The sequence below is a fragment of the Pinus tabuliformis genome, chromosome 6 (genome assembly GCF_031772625.1).
Source record: "Pinus tabuliformis cultivar Carrire ecotype Pingquan chromosome 6, CPIR1, whole genome shotgun sequence".
NCBI classification, from domain to species: Eukaryota; Viridiplantae; Streptophyta; class Pinopsida; order Pinales; family Pinaceae; genus Pinus; species Pinus tabuliformis.
In genome coordinates, this window is record NC_142292.1 from 1,876,313,375 (window position 1) to 1,876,319,930 (window position 6,556).

Sequence of the window (6,556 nt, forward strand, 5' to 3'; positions counted from 1 at the left end):
GGATATATATATATATATATATATATATATATATATATATATATATATATATATATATATATATATATATAGATATATATATATATATATATATATAGATATATATATATATATATATATATTTAAATAGTTTATCTAAATATTGTATTGAAATATTTTTAACAAGTATAAAAATTATACATTTTCCACACTCAAAACTGGAAATATAGTTTTTTTTCTATAATTTTAATAATTTTATTTTTTAAAATTGATAAAAAAATTATAATATTTTATTTATGGTTGAGAGTGAGAGTGAAATATTTTTACATCTTCTGAGTTTATAATGTGTTTAATTTATAGTAACCAAAAAATATATATTCATTTTTGTTTTTAATTATAACAGACAATGTTTTTTAATTTAGAAAATATTTTATTTTTATTTTAAAAGGGACATGTGTCAAATTGATACACATCTCTCTCATATTGGACTACAAAATGCGCCTCTCCCCACAACAATATTTTTCTCTACTTTTATTCTTTTCTTTAAATTGATATAAAATTATGTTATTTCACATGAACATCCAAATATTTTATTTATGGTTTAGAGTGAGAGTGGGAAAAAGAAAGAGATAAGTGTGTTAAAGGGAAAGTAGGTATTAGGCCTAAACATTCCATAATTGATCATTATAACTTTAAGGAACATCATTGAAACGGTTTGGGAGAAAAAGGAAGAAGTCTTTTGTTGCTTTATTGATTTCAGAAAAGTGTTTGACTTGGTTCCAGGGATAATCTTTGGCACAGAATGGAGGAACTTGGGGTTCCTAAACATTTGAGAGAACTTGTGCATAGGTTGCATGAATAGGTGAAAGTCAAAATTAGAACTTCATCAGGCATTTATGAAAGTTTTAGAAGCGATATCAAGGTCAAGCAAGGTTTCCCACTGTTTCCTACCCTTTTTGGTTTATATATCAACAAGCCTTAGGAGTGGTTAAATTCGCAAGGGGGTGATGGTATCTATTTGGGCAAGTTTGTTATAAGGTTTCTTTTGTATGAAGATGACCTTATTTTGATTTCTAAATCATCTCTTGGTTTGCAAGATCACTTACTATCCCTTGAGCATTTTTGTAGAAGTGTGGGGATGCACGCCAATATCAGCAAAAGGAAAGTAGTGGTTTCCTCTAAGAAAAGAAAACATAACCAGCATAAGCTCTACTTTGAAGGCAACATTCTGGAAGAAGTTGTGGATTACAAATACCTCGGAATTGACTTCAACAAAAATCTATCCTGGAATGGTTGTAGAAAGAAAAGAACTTTGGGGGGCTGCAAAGCATTTAATGCTTTTCAAAATAGGTGTAGAGAGGCAAAGTTATGGGACTGGAAAACCACTCAAACTCTTTTTGGGCTTCTAGTGATTCCAGTGCTTCTATATGGCTGTGAACTATGGGCCAGTAGTACATCTGACATGCAGTGGAGAAAAACTGACAAACTTCAGAAGCATTTGATTATGAACAAATTCATGTTTAAAAGTGTGGTTTCTTATGCTATCTAGTTAAGTGAAATAGGAACTACTCATTTTTAAGCAGTTGTTATGGTGAGAGTCATAAGGTATTTAAAAAAAATTAAGCAAATGGCAGAGGGTAGATGGCCTAAGGTTTTCTTTAATGATAGATTGTGCAAGAGAAAATAAAACTTGGATGCAACAACATAACAAATGGTTTAGTAAATGGGATATTTGCTTGAAAAGTTCCAGAAGCGTCCTTGGGATAAGGAGCTAGGAAGAAAGAAAAGGTACTATATTGAAGTGTTTAGCCCACTCATATTCATCAACCAAAAGAATACATAGAGGCAAATATCTCTTGGAGAGCCAAAGTTCTTATTGCTCAGTTAAGGACTAATTCTCATCAACTCCATTGTGAAACAGGGTGTTGGAAAAGGAAAAAAGAAGTGTGGGAGGAAAGAGTATGCATTTTTTTTTCTTCTGGAAAAGAGGAAACAAAAAAAAAAATCCATTTTAGAATGTGAGGCCTTCAAAGACAATAGGAAAAATTATGCAGATACACTGGAAATTAGCTCTTGGGATAATCTATTTAGCGAGGTGTTTGTTGATAAGTTGGGATCATTTATTTTGAAGCCTCACAGAAAAAGGTTGAATACATCAAGCAGATGAAGAAGCAATTTGTCCCATAGGCTATCTTTAGCCTCGTGGACATTAAAATAATTTCTTTCTTTCTTCTTTCTTTCCTAAAGCATCTTTTGAGTTGTAATAGCATTAACAAATTGAGCAACCACAATGTGAGTGGGATTATTGGGATAGGGGTTCGAAATGCATAGACCCTAATTTTCTATGTGATTTCAACATCCAATCTAAGAGGTATATTCATTTTTGTTTTTAATTATGGTTAACAATGTTTTTTATTTAGGAAATATTTTACTTTTACATTATATATATATATATATATATATATATAGAGAGAGAGAGAGAGAGATATATATATATATATATATATTAGACATTTTCCTGGATGTAAAATGCCACACAATAATAACTTATAAAAAATTATGAATAAATTGATAAATTTTTTACAAATTTTCAAAATATAAATTATATAAATAAAATTTCTCAAATAATTATCAATAATAATTACAATATTAATAACAATTAAAGATATAAATTGTACTCTTATATTTATAATTTTATTTTTAAATCTGACTCATCCATAAATCAATATTAATGGTTATTTAAATTTTCAATAAAAATTCTAAAAATAAAAAATAAATTAAATGACTTCTCTTGAGCCAATCCACTTAATCATGTATGATCAATATGTCTTTACCTAAATTACATTGGGTTAACCATTTCGTTGTGCATTTATTCCTTTACACAAGCTGACATCAGCGGGGCTCTGTAGCACTGTACCTTGAATTGAATTCCATGCCCTAGGTTACATGGAGACAATGAAAGATGTTAGCCATAACACAAGCTTCCATCCACGAAATATTTCCGACAATAGACAATTCTGATAATGAATATCAACATCTGTATTTGCAAATGAAGACAGAAATGTGGGCCAAAATAGGCACGTATGTATGTTACTTGAATCTGCAATGGGGATAAGGGTTGTTGTTCTAATCGTCCCCAATGGTGTAGTTCATCGCCATGCAATTATATGGCAAAGCCATCATCACCATTACAACAACAATTGCAATCCACACTCTCAGCTACTTCATTTCTGCTGCCAAAATCACTGCCATCCCACCACCAATATAGACTGTAAAACATTACATTTACAAATTTCACTAACAATGTTTCTGATCCAAGTGGATGTTGGTGGCCACCCACCTATCTCACTTGGACCCCCACAACTATCTCTTTCAATCTTTTAGTTTCCTTAATTGTAGAACAGTTTACTATTTTTAGCAATTTTTCGGGAGGTGAACTTCCGGAGCCATTTTGAGGCCTTAAACGACATTTTTTGGGAAATCTGGGAGAAACATGGGTCAATGGACCCATTTTTCTCTTCCCAAAGATGTAGTCCTCAGATAGATATTTCTAACAAGCTATTGTGTGTGTCAAACAGATATTGTATCACAAAGCTACGACCCTGAGAAGTTGATGTACCAATTTACCCAAACAGGGCCAACCGTTTGGCGTTTCATCTCCTAGGGTTAGGTTTTTGGATGTTTAGGGTTTTTAATTGTTTCTCAATAATAACTACACCTTCGAGCCTCATTGTAACACAGTTCAGAGGCATGTATCCACCACATTTCTTCTCATAGATAAGCTACCATTGCCCTAGCTAGTTTATTTCCATTTTTGTTTGTAAGCATATTTCAATATTTTACAGTAGTGAAATGAAGCATTATTTTTGTTGCATCTTTGTATGTATGGTTATATTTGTAATTTTTTGTGTTCCTATTTAAATCTGGATCAGTGGTATCATAGCGATCTTCTATATCTCTGTTTTTCTTTACATGTCCCCAATGAGATCGAGATATAAGGAGTTAGGGCTTGAACTGGTCGAACCTTTACAAGACCAGCTTCGCAAATCCTGATGGCCTCCCATGGCGGATGAAAAGAAAGACGAGGGGGTAGGATATCCTATAAAAATCTTGCTCAAAGAAGCCGCCGAGTGATAAAGGAATGTGGTGATGGAAAACTTTTCCCAGATCCTTTAGCGACTACTTAGAGGCGACACATCGACTTCAAACAGCTACTTTGGAAATGCCACACCCTTTAAGGTACAAGTTGACTTTGAAATCCCCATATTCGAGGGTCAGACAGACACAGATGTTGTATATAAATGGTTAAATCTACTAGAGGGTTATTTTTCTATTCATGATTTTTCTAGTCAGGAAAAGATTATTTTTGCTCTTCTCAAAGCAGCCCCCCACGTCAAAGAATGGTGGTAAACCTACTGCGAGTAGAAGGATGAAAGTACGAACTCACTATTTTCAGCCACACCCACTTGGAATTCATTCTAGGATGCCATCAAGGAGCAGTACTACCCTATCAATAGCTATGATGATAAATACATAAAGTGGACCATGCTACAGCAGGGAAGGCATCAAGATGTGCCAGAATTCACAAATATTTTTCATACCCTTCACACACAATTGGGTATCAAGGATTCTGAGCTACATTTGGTACTTGAATACCATGGCTACCTACACAGATACATCCAGGATGAGATGGAGTTCCTGAACATCTCTTCACTCGGCACGGCATACCAATACATTATCAAAATCGAGCAGAAGTTTAAACAAAAGAAACTACACTTTGGATCTACGAATCCGAAGAACAAAGGACAAAGCCAAGGTGGGGTGACCCAAGACAACTCATCAAAGCCGCAAGAAAATAACAACACCACGAAGTCAAATAAGGACATAGGAAAGAGATGTGATTTCCATAGGAGCCCCACTCACAACACAAGTGAGTGTCGGACCAAGCAGTCACAGGTGGCCGAGTCAAAGGCGTTAGAATAAGATGCATGCTCCGACCTTGAGTTAGTACCCAACAAGGGGAATTGCAAAGGGAATAAAATCATTGGCATGGAGCCTAGTGCCATAGTAGCCACTACCAAGATCTAGAAGAATGAGCCCAAAGATCTAGAGGAGGGGGAGCGCCTTTTCCACTCACAAATTTTGGTGAAGGGTTCGCCGTTGTAATTCATTGTCGACAGTGGTAGCCAAAACAACCTCATTTTAGTAGAGGTCATGAAGCAGTTGGGCCTATCAACTACACCACACCCAGAGGCGTGCAGTATCGGGTGGTTTCACAAAGCATGAGATCTCTGAATCCACCAGCAGTGCCGCCTTCCGTACAACATCAAGCCCTTCAGAGATGAGGTATTGTGTGATGTTTGACCTCTCGATGTTTGTGATGTACTATTAGGCCAACCATAGTTATGGAGGCGACCTGCTATGTATAAGTGAAGCCCTCGCGCTGTTATTATTTCGTTGGTTATTTCATTATACAAGATACCAGAGGTAGCCCCACCTGCCGCCACCTCTTTTATCTCTGCTAAGAAATGCAGCAAGATCATCTCCCAGACTAGGAAATTCATTTTCTATCTAGTTCGCTCCCAAATTAAGGGGAAGATCATCGCCACATCCATGAACCCTACGAAGGTTTCCCCCATGTAGTAGCAGCAGCAGAGGGATATGGTCATGAAAGAACACAGGAACAACTTCTCCTCACCCATAGGGGTAACATTGCACTGTCAGGTCAAGCATTCATTCAATCTGACTCCCAAACAATATCTACCCAATAGGCTGATATATCACTACTCCATTCTGAAAAATGACAAGTACAAGCAGTGACATGATCAGCATCAGGTACCACACAATTTTCAAGTGGGCAACAAAATCTAATTGCATATGCAGAAAAAATGCCTTATAATAGCCCATCATAAGCTCAGACCACTCTGACATGGTCCTTACACCATTACCAAGGTTGTGGGAAACAATGCTTTGCAGCACAACATTCCTCCATTCCTTCGCTTTGTAGGTTTTAACCCCGTATAGAAATTACCTGCATACGAATTCTAAAACACAGAAAATAAACAATGCAAGAGCATAACACATAAAACACGTATACACAGAGATTTTCCCCTGGATACCAAAACAGAGACTGCCAGCTTGATTTTTCATTATATTCCTTTCAATGTTACAATACATATTTATACATGTCGAAGCATCCAATACCATGGACCGAAAATCATCGCGTCCAAAACCATGGACCGAAAACCATCGCATCCAAAACCATGTGCAAAAACCATGCACAAAACCATAGGTAGGTTTGCCAAACCTAATATAGGTCCAAAAAAATTTTGCAAGGGGCGTTGCCTTGGACCCCATAGAGGGAAGCTACTTGCCTCCCTCAAACCCCCCGTATGACCCCCCCGTTGCACAATCAGCGCAATGAAGGGGGTGGCTCTGCCCCCCCTCTAACCCCCAAGTTAACTACGTGGGTTAGTCGTGGAAAGAATATAACACAACCCAACATTCTCCCACTTGTTGTTTTCTTTCCATAGGGGACCACGGGAGAGCTTAGTCTTTATCCAACCCTGCAACGCCC